We start from the raw sequence: 15,281 nt of genomic DNA, 5'->3' as shown, positions 1-15,281 counted from the left end.
AGCAAGAGAAGGGATTTATTTAACAATGGTTAATGATTCAACTGACCATGAGAAAGGCAAGCTAAAAAATAATTTCAACAAGAGGCAAGAAACTTTAAGGAGGCGGTGGAGTAGGGAGGAAGCGGTAAAAAAGGAAATCAACTTACCCTCACTAAATGTGTCCATTCCAAAAATATTTAGGCACTGTTTGAATCACTAGACACTAAAACACATTATAAAGCTAAAGTAATAAGACCAGCATGGTATCAGTACAGGAAGCCAGAGACTGCTAAACATTAATTCAGAAAAAGTCCCAAGACTATACAACAATTAGGACCTCAGATAAATACAGTACTTGCCATCAGTAGGGAAAAACAGAATTCAACAAATGATGACGGAGACGATGACTAACAACTACGAGAGAGGAAAAAAAGGGCCTTAATTCCGTCCTTATACTAAAATATAATTGAGGTAGGTTAAAGATTTCAATATGAAGAATAAGACCATTGGGCTTCCCTGGTGGCGCAGTGGTTGAGAATCTGCCTGCCAATGCAGGGGACACGGGTTCAAGCCCTGGTCTGGGAAGATCCCGCATGCCGTGGAGCAACTAGGCCCGTGAGCCACAACTACTGAGCCTGCGCGTCTGGAGCCTGTGCTCCGCAACAAGAGAGGCCGCGATAGTGAGAGGCCCGCGCACCGCGATGAAGAGTGGCCCCCACTTGCCACAACTAGAGAAAGCCCTCGCACAGAAACAAAGACCCAACACAGCCATAAATAAATTAATTAATTAATTAAATTTTTAAAAAAAAGAATAAGACCATGAAAAGTACTAGAAGAAAACAGAGGAGGACACTTATATACAATTCACGTGGCAAAAGGTCTTTCTTCAGAGGATATCAGAGTTAGATCCATGAAGTTAAAACCGATTATGTTGATCACAGCAAAATTTAAGAGGATGAGGCAATAAGACTAACCCAGTAAAGAAAGAAAGGGCGGTTTTTGTTAACTGGCCATATTTAGAAGTAAAAGATAAACAGCAACATTTTACGATGTCACTGTACAGAGGACTATAATTGCATTACTGGATCGCGGCGCTAGTAAAAAGGAATTAACCATCTTACATTGAGCTGACCTCTCTGATTTTCAAGTCCATAACAGAAGGGAAGAGTATGAAAATGCAGGACTCAGAAAAGCCAAAATTTGGGACAGTAGTAAAAAGAAAAAAAGAGAGAAAGAGAGAGAAAGAAAAGAAAAGATATGGTACTCAGAAAGGAAGTGTGGAACGAAGGATCCAATTCAATGAACGAGTAGAACACCTACTACGGGGTGATGCATACTGTCACTAGAAAAATAAGGACATGTCCCTTTCCCCCAAAAACTTAGTATCTAATAAAGGGCTAGAGAAGCACTGATGTCTCAGGAAAATCTCCCTCTACTCAACCAACAGGTACAATATGTAATACAGGACAACAGACGCAATGAAGTGAGCTTTAGGGGGAAAAAAATGTACTTATATTCTGAACTTAAGAATACCAAGAAGTAGTAAAGGCAGCTTGTGTCCTCTAACAGACCAAAGCAGGCAAGATCCCCGCACCTGCCGTGAGTCCTCCGGGGCATAAAGCCAGACACAGCATCCTTGCCAACGCAACTACCTGACCACAGGTTTGTAGCATCTTGACTTTCTAGTTATTTGTATATTTTAATTGGTGACTGCAAGCGAGGCTTTGTGGCAACGAGCATTTGGGAAACCATCAAGGAAATCCAAAACCACTCCCACTGCAAACATGCTGACAAGGAGGCCAAGTGGATGTTCATCATCACACTGTATTCTAAGGATATCCCTAAAACATAGGAACAGGGCTGCTGCCGGGTATCTCGTGGCAGTCCTGAATTAAGACATGGGCCTGGTTAGGTAAAAACCATCGGGTGCCAAAAAGAAATCAAGGAAGCACGCGCAGGAGGCAGCAAGTACACAGGCGGGCAGGTGGCCAACTCGGGGCTGCAGGGTCAGCACTACCCGCCAACCCCGCGGTGTAAACAACCCTGCGCCGCGCGCACTGGGCGACGCCTCACGCCCGGCAGACAGTCGAGCAGAGAAGCAGCGCCCGAAGCAAGTAAGCTGTTTGCAGGGTCACCAGCAAGCCCCGCAAGCGCAGCCGGGCGGCGGGGCCGGGAAGGCCGGGGAGGGAACCTCTGCCGGGCGCCCGGGCTCCCCGAAGCGCGGCTCCGCCCGGGCCCGGCCCAGCCCCAGCACCGAAAAAGGAAGACGGAGACCCGCAGGAGGGAGAAGTAAAGGAAGGGCCGTACCCTGCAGGGTCCGGTAGAGGCGTGCGCCGTAGGCTCCACCAGCGACCAGCCGGCGCGGGGAGGCCGGGGCGCTGGGGCGACTCCCAGGCTCCGCGCAGCGGCGCAACAGCGCGCCCGGCCGAGCATGACCCGGAAGGAAGAAGCGCAGGGTGCGCGGAGGGGCGGGGCCAGGGACGGGGCGGGGCCACGGCGGCGTCTGGACCGCCCCTCCTAGGCCGAGGGGAGGAGCTTCCTACTGCCTTCCCTGACGGAGTCGTAACCTACAAATTGCCCGTTACTGCCCAGAAGGCAGCGGTTGCAAATGTACTGCGGAAATAATCTCTTCCTCTTAACGGCCTGCTAGGACTTCTCCAGTCTAGAGTTGTTGGGTCAGGGGATGCACAGGGATTACTGATGTTAAGGTTCTCAGAGGAAAAGTGGAACAAAAGTTATAGGCGCTCTAAAGGCATAATTCACCAAGTTTGCAAACCTCTTCTGTCCCAGATACAAGTCCTTCCTGCAGGCTCATCTCCCTCCCAACATTCCGAAGGCCATGATCATTACCTCTGTTGAAGAAGATGCTCTCACGGTCTCCCTTAATCATTTTAATGTATTTTGAGTAGATACAATATTACCCTTCTTTTAGTTTGCATATTTATCTTGCATATTGCAAGGTTTCCATTAAGATGGAAAACATTTAATAATGAAGAAAGGTTGACCTACACATTACTTGCTATCTAATTGCTCCTAAAGAGGCAAAATAATGATATTTATTTATAAATTATATACATGAACTGAGCTAATACATGATGTGCAGTATAAATTGTATATAAAAATGGAAAATTTTTAACAGAATTGAAGCTTAATCCCCATTCCACCCTCAACTCTCCTTGAGTGTGGCCAGCACTTGGTGACTTGCTTGCAAAGAATATGGAAAGGAGGGGAAAGTAGCTTCATTGTGGAGAAAGCTGGGAAACACTTCCTTGGCCAGATAGAAGTTAACACGGTTAGTGATAAGCCAAGTTGATAGCATGTGCCTTGATATGGTGAGATGAAAAGGGTACTTCATCTCTGTGATAGTCTTCCTCAAAACCTGTAAACCCTGTCTAACCTTGAGAAAACAGCAGAAAGCCCAGGTATCCTATAAAAAACCTGAACTAAATGCCAAGTTAATGAAAACAAAAAAAGAAGAAAAACTGAGAAATTGTCACAGACCAGAGCCCTCTCCCGTAGGAGACAGGACCACTAAATGTAACATGGTATTTCGAATGGGATCCTGGAACATGAAAAGAACATTAGTGGGAAATATAGTTCTACTAGAATAAAGAGTGGAATTTAGTTAATAGTGATGTACCAGTGCTGGTTTCTTAGTTGTAACAAAGGTACTATTGTAACATAAAATATTAACAATAAAAGGAAAATGGATGAGTGATATAAGGGAACTCTCTGTATCATCTTTGCGACTTTTCTGTAAATCTCGATTTATTCTAAAATAAAGAGTGGATTACAAATAATAAATTAATTGTAAGTAAATGAAACTGACTGTTTATGGTTGCCAGCTAGACTTAATTGAGCTGATGTCCATAGAGCACTCACTCAGTCTTACTAAAACAGTTTCTCATTTCTCATATAATTTCTAAATAAACTTTTCATTGAAGTAAAAGATGTCTTTAGAAAAAGACACAAAATATAATGCAGAGATCAATGAAAAGTGAACATACACATGTATTCATCACTCAGATTTAAAGAAATAATTACTAGCACTCAGAAGCCTCTCCTTGCTCTTCTAAATCTCTACCCTTTACTCCTCCTCAAAGGTAACCATTATCCTGACTTCTAATACCAGAGATTCGTTTTGCTAACTTTTGCTTTATGTAGATGGATTCATACATTATATGTGCACTCTTTTGGTTTCTTTCTCTCAAAATTAGGTTTGTGAGAGTTATTCATACTGTTGAGTGTAGAGGTAGTTTCTCGAGTTTCTGTTGTACAAATATACCGTTAAGTTATTTATCTATTCTACTCCTGATGGACATTGAGCTGTTTTTAGTTTTGATTATTACAAGTGATGCTGCTATGAACATTCTTACTCATATTTGTCAGTGCACATCTTTTGCATGCCCTTCCATACATTTCCTTTTTTTTTTTTTTTTTTGGTGTGTAAGAGATGTAGTAGTTGGTGCTGTTGTTTTTAAAGGCACTTGAAGTGCTGCTTGGAACATATATAAGGTTATATTTAAGGAAAGGAAAAGACCACGGCAAAGTTCCATTTCTGTGAGTAGATGGAATTTTGATCATCATTGTTCAATCTATCCTCCCTCCATCCTTCTCATCTCAAGGGCCATGCCATTGCCATGCTTTGTTTGCTGGGCAGAAGAGCCAAGTGAGGCCAAGGAAAAGGGTGATACTTATCAGTTCATGATGGCACTGATTTAATGGGTGAACTAATGCCTCGTTATTAAATGGAATGTTGTTTAGAGCTGAATAGCATCCCACGCCGTAACAGCGCTATTACAAATAAAGAAGGTCCCAACAAAGCTTAATTGTGCATAAAGTCACCAGCTCAGCAAGTTGCTTATGATCCATTCTATGTTAGCTTCAAAAGTTACAATGTTCTGCTCAGATGGGGAGGCGGGCAAAGAAGGAGCAGGTTCAAAACTCTTCTTTGTCTCTAACTCTTGAAACACTCACCGTCATACCCTCCGCTATTTTCAAGTGATTTTTCTTCATCTTTTCATTTATTTATTTATTTTATTTACTTTTTTGGCTGCATTGGGTCTTCGTTGCTGAGTGCAGGCTTTCTCTAGTTGCGGCGAGCGGGAGCTACTCTTTGTTGTGGTGCGCAGGCTTCTCATCACAGTGGCTTCTCTTGTTGTGGAGCACAGGCTCTCGGCGCGCGGGCTTCAGTAGTTCTGGCACACGTGCTCAGTAGTTGTGACTCGCGGGCTCTAGAGCGCAGGCTCAGTAGTTGTGGCGCACGGGCTTAGTTGCTCCGAGGCATGTGGGATCTTCCCAGACCAGGGCTCAAACCCGTGTCCCCTGCATTGGCAGGTGGATTCTTAACCACTGCGCCACCAGGGAAGTCCCTTTTCTTCATCTTAAAAAGAAATTTCTACCAGTTATAAACTTTCAGGGCAATGAGTAAGTATGGCAATAAGATACTATACCAGAGAGGCAGAGATGTCACTCAATACGCTGCCAAGAGGAAATGTCTTCATAGTGAGCTCCCTTAGGTTTTCTGCCATTGGTTCCCAAATAAGTTCTTCTGTCAAGACCTCTCAGAAAATGCAACTCCATACATTTCCTACATAACTCAGCCAAAATAATTTACTCCTCTGTGAAATCTTAAGTTAACTAGTTTGTTGGAAAATGGCATTCAGTCAGTAATATTAGTCCAAGGTTTTTAATTTGCAGGTGGCCAAAGAGCATGAATAATAGGCAGTGAAAGTGGTCTATCAGTGTACTTTTTTAAACCTCTTACAGTCTAGAAAAGAGTTTCACTTTAATATTAATCTATCACAAAATTAGTCTAGAAATAGTCATAGCCATTAAGAAGAAAATAAGAATTTTAAGCCAGAAGTAAGCCCAAAAGTCATGTAGTCCAAACCCCTTTTTTTACAGATGAGGAAACTGGGGCTCAGAGAGGTTAGGTGACTTCCCCAAATCAAAGTGTCAGAACTGTCCATGAAACTTAGTTCTCTGACTTTAAATCCAGAGGCTTTGGGGTTTTTGGTTTTTGTTTTTTGTTTTTTAATGATACCACGTTTTCATGTTATTATTTAACAAAAACTAAACTAATCGTGCTTCTATATTACCATAACCTTGAAAGAGCTGAATACAATAGAAAGAAAATTGAACTTGGGAGTAGGAAGACCTGTCTATCTAGCTCTGCTATGTAAGTAACTCTGTGATCTTGGATAAGTTACAACTTCTCTGAGCTTGTTCTCAGGTCTATGAAATGTGTCTAACTCACAGGCACTGGAGAGAGTTAAAAGAAATCATATATTTGAAAGTAATCTGTGAGCTATAAAGTAGTATGCAGTGTATGAATATTATTAATATTTATTACAAGGTGTTGAAGATCAGAAATTGAGTCTTTCCAGTACAAAATGTCAGAACAGAACCTTCAAGTTCATTCTAGTCTAATCCTTCCCATTGTCACCAGAGGTGAGAAAAGCCCAGAAAATGTGAGTAATTTACCCAAAGACTTATGGTAAGTTGCTGGCAAAGCCAAGACTTGAATATAGGTCTCCTAACTTACAACTTCTAATATCTTTGATACGTGAACACTAATTACAAACCAGTAAGACGGTTTAAACTAACCAGATAAAACTTTAGACAATCTACACAGGCCTCGAAGGGATACCTTGAAATATATTTTTAAATATCTTTAAAATATATTTTAAAAATAACTTATCTAACTCATACTGTTTGTACTGTTCTTTCTTCTATAGCTTGAATCATTTACTTAAAATTTTAGCATTGATAAATGATTCTCACTGGTCAAGAATAATATAGGAGAAATACCACCTGGAGACAGTGGACAGAATAGATCTCCTCCTGAAGTAACTTCACACCTGTGGTTCTATGATGGATGGAACACACAGCTGTGAAAATGAAGCTTGTGGTCAGGACCTCCACTAAACCCAGTTGAGGCTACAATCCCTCTCCTTCCTACTTTTCCTTTTTTAAGTGGAGATGCTTTTAAAAGAGCTCCTGTGTGTCTGCATTAGGCAGATCCCTATGGTCTATTCACAGAGTGGCATGGTAATCGACAGAAGAAAAGCAAAGATTCTCTGTCCATACAGGTAAAGCAAAAGTGATATGTGACTGAGAGTTTCAGTAGTAATGTTCCATCTAATTCAAAGTCTTTAATCCCTTACAACTATTTTGTCCTCAGTGGAAGATTTGAGGCGACTGGATTATCCAGATAAACACTCAGTATTCATTCATTTATTTGTGCTCTGGCACAAGTGTGAATATCCTGTCCCCACTGTAATATAATCTATGTATTTATTTAAAAGAAAATTATGAAAATATGATTTTCTAGGTTACGTATATCCATTGGAACATAAAGAAGTATATCCTCTTTTTGTTATTGAGCCATAACTATTTTCCCCATCAAGTTAATATAAATAATATCACAGGGACTTCCCTGGTGGCACAGTGGCTAAGAATCCGCCTGCCAATGCAGGAGACACGGGTCCAAGCCCTGGTCCGGGAATATCCCACATGCCGCAGAGCAACTAAGCCCGTGCACCACAACTTCTGAGCCTGCACTCTAGAGCCTGTGAGCCACAACTACTGAGCCCATGTGCCACAACTACTGAAGCCTGCACACCGGGAGCCCACGCTCCGCAACAAGAGAATCCACCACAATGAGAAGCCCGCGCACTGCAACAAAGACCCAATACAGCCAAAAATAAATACATAAAATAAATAAATTTATTTTAAAAATAATAATAATATCACCTATATAGTAAATACAAATGAACCAAGAATAATTTATTATGCATAATTTAAAATGAAATCTTTACAATAATTGGTGAACCTTTATTATAAAGCTTCCCTCAAACCCAGTACCCATTGACGACCTATTTCCTTCATCCAGCATTATCTCTTCTGGATGGTGTATGAACAGACAAACATCATCTGGCAAGAAGCACCCTAAAAGTGTATCTGTAAGTATCATCCTTTGTGATACTATAACTGTTTGGGATTTCTTGGTTAGAATCCTCAGTGCCTTATTGGGAAAAATTCCTCTATGTCAAAGAAACATAGAAAATAAATTTAAAAGTAGCTTTCTTTTTTTCTCTCTCTTTCTTCTGGTTATAAATTGGTAGAAGTTTTCCAAGTTTTGAGGAGAAATTGACTTTCTTCTTTAATGGGTTCCTCAAAATGTTACCAAGGATAAAGTTCCTATTATACACTATCTTTCTGCTATTTTTTTTCTTGCTTATCATTTCAGCCTTTAATGGTGACAGATCTGATTGCTTTAGAGTAGGGGGTCTTTCCTCCAAGTTAAATGACTCACAAAGCAAGTCACTAAAAGAAGAGGGTGAGAATCCAGGATGGGCTGCTGGCAGCGTTCCCCCTTCTGCCCGCCTCTTGGTCTCCTGCCCCCTGAGAACGCCTGCGGCTGCCAGGACAACACAAACGTCTTGGAGACAGGCCAGACAAGATTTAACAATGGTCAGCCGGGATCAATCAGTTATGGAACCGAGCACTTTATTTACTAAGTAGATTGCTATTCATATAGTGTTGGACTATTTTATAGGATGAGAGGTCTTGAGCTAATTTCATATTTGTATGTCCTATTTCCCTAGTAATGAATATTTTTCCATAGCCTTTAGTGCAGCTAGGAAGCAAGCTTAATGCAGTCACTGAAAAGTACCTCTTTAGGGAAACAACAAAAGTATTTGAAATTCAGAAGAGTGGGTTTTTGAGCTACTTTCTTTGAAGGTCATATTTTGAAGATGGGAGGGGCCATTTTTTGGTAAGGACAATATCACTATTTATTCTGCCACTAATAAGAATTTATGTTCATTTAGACAGAGAGTTGGACTTTACATACAAATTGTGTTTGGTGGTTTATTCTATTCCAATTCTGTCTGTGCTTCTGACTGCAAGTAGGAATCTAAGTAGGCATTCTTTCACAAGGAATGCCTGACAAATACCATTTGTCGTAAAAATAGTAAAAGTCGTATATGCCAGTACTTTAATGTGAATCTGAGTCTCCTGGGAATCACATTAAAATACAGATTCTGATTTTGGGTGGAGCTTGAGTTCTGAACTTGTAACAATCCCCAGGCTATATGGATGCTACTAAGCCTTGAACTACACTTTGAATAGAAAGCTTTAGGCCATTTCACTTGCGAATATTGTATCTGACCTATGAAGATTTAGCATGACCAAGCACCAATATTACAGAGCAATATCTCAACTTTAACTGGAGTCTTGAATAAGGTAGTAAGTGGATAGAATCTTGTTAAATATGTGTGTCACTCCTTTAGATGGTTTTAAATTTCCTTGGGAATAGGGGGAGGTAATCTAGATTCTATTTTCATTTTACTGAAAAGGCCGGTGCAAGAGAAAAATCTATGAGGTGATAGCCCAAGTGGGTATCCCTTTAGTCTCAGAAGACTGTAGCTGGCCCATCTTTCAAGGTAATTGAGGAAGCCAACAGCCAGTATTAGCAGAGTTTTGGAGATCGAATTCTGGCATGTGCCAAGACTACATGAGCTGGATGAGTTTAGCTTTCTATGTGTCAAAGTTCTCAACCAGTAATGCCAATCTCTAGCTGCTATTCTGCTCTGGCCTGCTTTTGTTTTCACCAAGTGCAAGTGCAGCACAGAAATGGGGGCATAAGAAAAATATCAGATTTGTTATTCACAGCAACAGCTCCAAGCCCAGACAGCTCCAAAGTAAATCTGAATGAGGTCTTGCTGTGACTTTGTGACCAAAGACTTAATGTTCTCATACCATTAGTGGGCTCTGGCACTTTATCAAACCTGTGATATTGACTAGCTACCAGTAATTGCTGATTAATGAGCAAAGTTTTCTCTGCCTTGTTTTCTTCAGGATTCTAATATACCTTCATCTTCTGGAAATGTGTTGAATCAGTCAGTTGACATTCTCTGTGAGCTTTTTTTTTAGATATTGACGTATCTAAACAGAGGACATCTTGCTCTTTTACCTGTTCCTCTTGAGATGACCTTGTAGTGCTATATCTGCCTTAAGTTATACCTTTAAGAAAACAATCACACTTCCATGCATTCAGAGAGGGCAATTAACAGACTAGAGCATTTGGGAAAAAAATTGTTTGTTCTGTAATTTTCAAAAGCTCTTTACTTAAGCAGGATACGAAAATGATAAAACTAGAAGGATTTCTAAAGAGCATCTAGTCCAGGGTGACAAATGCGTTTCACTTCCAGTGCCACAGGACAGAGGAACGAGGACAGATGTACCTTTTATTTTCCAGTCCAGATCTAGTATCAACCCTAACTTCTAATCTGAGTTTTTCTTTTCTTTCCTTCTTTTTTTTTTTAACTATTTCTCTATCCAGACACAAGTACCAACCAGGCCACAAAATTACATCTGAGGAAGGACTGGGGACATACCAAGAGCCTAGGACAACTCTGCCAATTTCACCTCCCTTTCAGACTTCCTCTACCCCTTATTCCGTGATTGATCAGCATCTGGGGCTCCCCAGCACCACATACATGGCAACCTTCATCCTCTAGCGTTTTTAAAGGGGTCCATATTATGACTGGGTGCTTTGTGCCTGATTCCATGGTCACAAAGGATCACGTTACAGCACCCTTGAACCATACTATAGAATGTTTATGACCAAGCCACAGCTCAAAATAGTTGGGTACATAGATGTGTCTCTGGTTTCCATTTACATCCTTTTCCAGAATCAAGGCTTCAAAACTGCTGGCAGGTGCCTCCTTTGCTTTCCACACTTCCTCACTCATTGCATATAGCACTGGGAGGGAGGCACAGGTGGGTGACAGTACCTTTTGAGACCTTATAATATCTTGGAAGCATCCAAGTATAGAAATATATTTTGTCTTGTTTATTTCTGGATTCAGGAGAGTGTTAATTGCAGCCAAGATGTCTAGAGCTGATTTAGATCTCTCTCTGTCAGTGTGACCTTGGCTAAGTTACTTCACCTTTTTGATATTTTGTCAAGTGCGGATAATGGCACTTGCTCTTAAATGTGGTTAATCAAGATATGCAAAAGAACTTTGCTCTCTCCACAGGAAAGTTTCTTGTCTATATAAACACAAGGAATTATTAAGATACTGATATTTTCAGGCTGAGTTAAATGTGATTGAATTTTGCACCATTAAATGTGCATGTTCAGTGATTTCGTTATTGGTGGGCTGATTCTTGGTATGTTAATGAAGACCTATCTATAGTTTTCTTGATTAACTCATGGCTCAGGACTTGTTACTTCAAGTACCAAACAAGATTCAGTTTTTTGAGGCATTGCATCCAATATCTCAATTATTCATCTTAGAAATTAGTGTAAAATTAGCACAGATCCCTGTTCATATGGAAATAGATGGGTATGTTAATTGAAATGCTGTAGCTGGAAAAAGTTTTGCATAAAGAAAGGATTGATATTAATATCTTTGAATGGAAGATGTATATCATATTGTTAGTAAGGAACAATTTATTCATGTGTACTTTTTCTAAACAATTATTTTATGTAGTTTATCTCACTTCCAAAGTAGAAGCTATTTAGTCTAGCAAATATTTTGAAATAGGAATATGCTAATAACACTTTTTAACTTAAAGTAAAAGCTATGTTAAAAAATTAACATTGGGCTTCGTTGGTGGCACAGTGGTTAAGAATCCACCTGCCAATGCAGGGGACACGAGTTCGATCCCTGGTCCCACATGCCGTGGAGCAGCTAAGCCCATGCACCACGACTACTGAGCCTGCGCTCTAGAGCCCGCAAGCCACACTACTGAAGCCTGCGCACCTCGAGCCCGTGCTCCGCAACGAGAAGCCACCGCAATGAGAAGCCTGCGCACCGCAGAGAAGAGTAGCCCCCGCTCCCCGCAACTAGAGAAAGCCCGCGCGCAGCAATGAAGACCCAACGCAGCCAAAAATAAATAAATAAATATTTTTAAAAGTTAACATTTTTTCTTGCTCCCTCTTGCCATATTTTTTATCACTCTCCATGTTCAAATTTTCACATTCAGCTGCTGTAAGGGTTTATTAATTCTTAATCAGAACCAAATAATTAGGGTACACTTCTACCAACTATCCAGATTAAACACTAGGTGTGTGTGATAACTTGCCATCACTAAAATTCCTTGGTTCTCCCAGGTAAGTCCCTTGAAGCCTTTTCTGAAATTAGATACAAAGTTAAGCCCAAATAGTGGGAACAATAATTTATAGAAATGTGAAGGAAATGAGACACTAATTTACATTGCATGTAAATATATATATATATTTTTTTATACTTACATATGTATCTATTCACACACATACACATACACACCAGACTCAAAGACTCCAATCAGTTTTAAATTTCTGAAGCTTATAATCATATATAATAAATACATATCATATAAACCTTATTATACTATTATAACCTTATTATAATATTTCACCATTCCTTGTCATTTAGAAATTTAACTTAGAAATTTAAGTCAACAAACTTGTGTTGTGGATCTCTTAGGTGAAAGGTATTCTGCTAAGTGCGGAGGACATAAACACCAACAAAGACCTCACTCCCTAGCCAAGGACATAATCCATATGTACAGATATGTTAATCACAAGAAGAGGATTTAAAAGCATTATAAACAAAATTCTGAAGGAGCATAAAGTTGGATAAGATGCCACCAAGCATGGCTGCTTAAAGGAGTTGGCGTGTTGAACTGAGCTAAAAAAGATAGGTAAAATTCCGGGGATTTCCAGGCAAAGGCAAGGACGTGAAGAAGAGCCTGCAGGGGAAAAAGAGGCAGGAAGAGTTTTGGGGGACTAGTGATAGGAGAGAGTTGCCAAGAGTAGCAAAATATCGCCAACTCTTTTTTTACCCACAGCATACTGTGATCATTTTGCCCCCTTTTGATCAATGTTGTGAAAATATTGTTATTGAACACAGATTGGTATGTGAAGAAATTCTAAAGCAGAAGTGATTTTCTAGGGAGCACATACACTATAATTTCACTGCTTCTAATGGCCTAAGATAACTGAGGTTGGCATTAACCAACACAGTCAACGTTAAGCAGGAGCTTAAGGAGTTCGCAGAAGGAAAAAAGAATCATCCAGCGATACTGTGCTGGCGGCCATCTGACAAAATCGGAGCACAGGTAAGATGGTGGGGGGAGGCACAGGAGGCCCCTGGGGTGAGGAGCTGTTGGCTGAGACTTCAAGTCCAGGCCCCCAGTTCCACTTCATACTCCAGTGGAACCCGGTAGTAAAGGGCAGTAGGAGTTGGGGATAAAAACATTGAGCAAGTAGTCCTCAAAGGGAGGGGCTTCTCCAACCATTTCTAACTCAAAATTATGGGACGAGGACCCCTATTTATCTACTTATTTGTACAAAGGGCCTGTTTCACTTACTATGACTGCATAACAAATTACTCCAAAAGTTGGTGGAGAAAAACAACAATTTATTATGCTCACAGATTCTGTGGATCAGGTTTTGGACAGAGTAGAGTGGGGTCGGCTTGCCTCTGTTCTACACTTTCTGGGCCCCAGCTGGAAGACTGCAAAGCTGAGGGCTGGAATCATCTGGAGGCTCATTCACTCACGTGTCGTGCAGTTAATACTGGCTGTCAGCTGGGGCCTGGAGTTCCTCTCCACTTGGGCTTCTGCATATGGTCTCTAGGTCTAAAAAGCTAGTTTGAGTTCATCACAATATGGTGGCAGAGTTCAAAGGGCAAGCATCCTAAGGGAGAGAGCCATATGTAGACTATATCCTTTCTATACCCTAGCTTTGGAAGTTATATAGCATTACATTGCAGAAGTGGTTACAAGTTCCTGCCCCAAATCATAGGGAGAAAACAGAGACCCCACCTCTTGGAGGGAAGAATGGCAACGTTCTTAAGAACATGTCTGAAGCAGAAATATTGCCATAGCCATATCAGGAAAATCTGCCACAGGGCCTTGGAGAGCTCATACAACCGATCCTGTGTACTCTGTTTCTGCCTTTTTCCTTCCCTTTCCTATACCCCTTGTAGCTGTTGCAGTTTCTAGAATAAAGAGAGGGGGCAGAGGACTTAACAAGAAGCCTACATGCTGCCTAGGGGAATTATTAATGAAGTTGATTATGGGTTTTCAAAACTCAAACTCAGTATAGATTAATATTCCTGGAGCATGGAGAGGAAAAATGTATTTAGAGAGGTGCTTTTGAGGCAGGAGATAGATGGGCCCTCAGGGCAAAGGTTTGAGTACGTTTGCTGGAGACCAATATTCCGAGATGGGAACAATAAGACAATTGAGAGAGGAGGCTGGGCCCTGCCCAGATAGAAGATAAGAGACCACATATTCCTCATTCTCTAAGTCAGGAGACCTGACTACACATGAGCAGAAAGGCTCCTTGGAGGTCAAAAAGGGAGTGATGCCAACTGATGCTCACTACCCATAGGCCTCTTCGGTAGATTCCATCTTGGCAAAGAGATGTGCCTGCACAGGTGGGACGATCCTGAGATACACCAAATACGGACTTTGAACCAGGCAAATCAAAATAATTGGTCAAAGGAAACCTGGAAGAAATGCCCCGTAACAGTGATTCAAGGGAGCGACTCTCTCTCTGAGCCCACCCGTGTGTCTATCCACATGTACTGTACTTCTTTTTTTCTCCTAATAAATATTTTACTTGTTTCACTACTTTCCGTCTTTGTGGGAATTCTTTTTCTGCAAAGCTGTAGGGCCAGGGCCTTGTCACTGACCACTGGTCTAGTGGCTAGGATTCGGTGCTCTCACCGCCACGACCAGACCTCAATCACTGGCCAGGAACCGAAATCCTGCTTCAAGCCGCTGCAGGCCGAGGCCACCCGAGATCAGTCTGGGATAAATCATGGAAGACTTTACGCTGAGAATTTAGGTTTTCTGTTGGACTCAAGACTTTGTTCTGTGGCAATGGAGAAACGGCTGCATGTTTTCGATCAGGTGAGTGACTTAATCATTTAGGAAAATGACTCACCCTGAAAGTCCTGGGCAGAATGGATCAGAATAGCAAGACACTGGAAATTGAGAGAAAGCAGAAGTTCTCTTAACTGACCCCCTCGTAACTGAAATGCCTCATTAATCTCTGCTCTCAATGCTGTGTCTCAAATCTCTGGATGCGGAGACCAGGAAGATATACCCAAACACACCCTTGTGTTCTTCCTCTTTCCAGATGAGTTGCTTGCTGATCAAGAGTCATGATATTTGTTCCCAAAGTTGTGTATGAACTTTAGTTGCAATTACATAATTTAAATATTTTAAGACAAAGTTAATTATGAGTGCAAAAGGAAAGAGGGTGGTAGTTTCTGTAAAAACGAAACTAC

General features: G+C 41.1%; 1 protein-coding gene across 1 annotated transcript in view; it reads right to left on the bottom strand.

Annotated features, from left to right (window-relative positions):
* The window catches only part of FBXL4 (F-box and leucine rich repeat protein 4), a 70,074-nt gene extending 67,662 nt beyond the window's left edge, over window positions 1–2,412 (bottom strand). The window contains exon 1 of the mRNA XM_061206966.1: window positions 2,287–2,412. The gene's annotated coding sequence lies outside the window, so the exon portion shown is untranslated. The remainder of the gene's footprint in view (window positions 1–2,286) is intronic.
* Between the last annotated feature and the right edge of the window lie 12,869 nt (window positions 2,413–15,281).

The sequence above is a fragment of the Eubalaena glacialis genome, chromosome 12 (genome assembly GCF_028564815.1).
Source record: "Eubalaena glacialis isolate mEubGla1 chromosome 12, mEubGla1.1.hap2.+ XY, whole genome shotgun sequence".
Taxonomy (NCBI): Eukaryota; Metazoa; Chordata; class Mammalia; order Artiodactyla; family Balaenidae; genus Eubalaena; species Eubalaena glacialis.
Note: the sequence above shows the minus strand (reverse complement) of the source record. Positions and strands in the feature narration are given on the sequence as shown.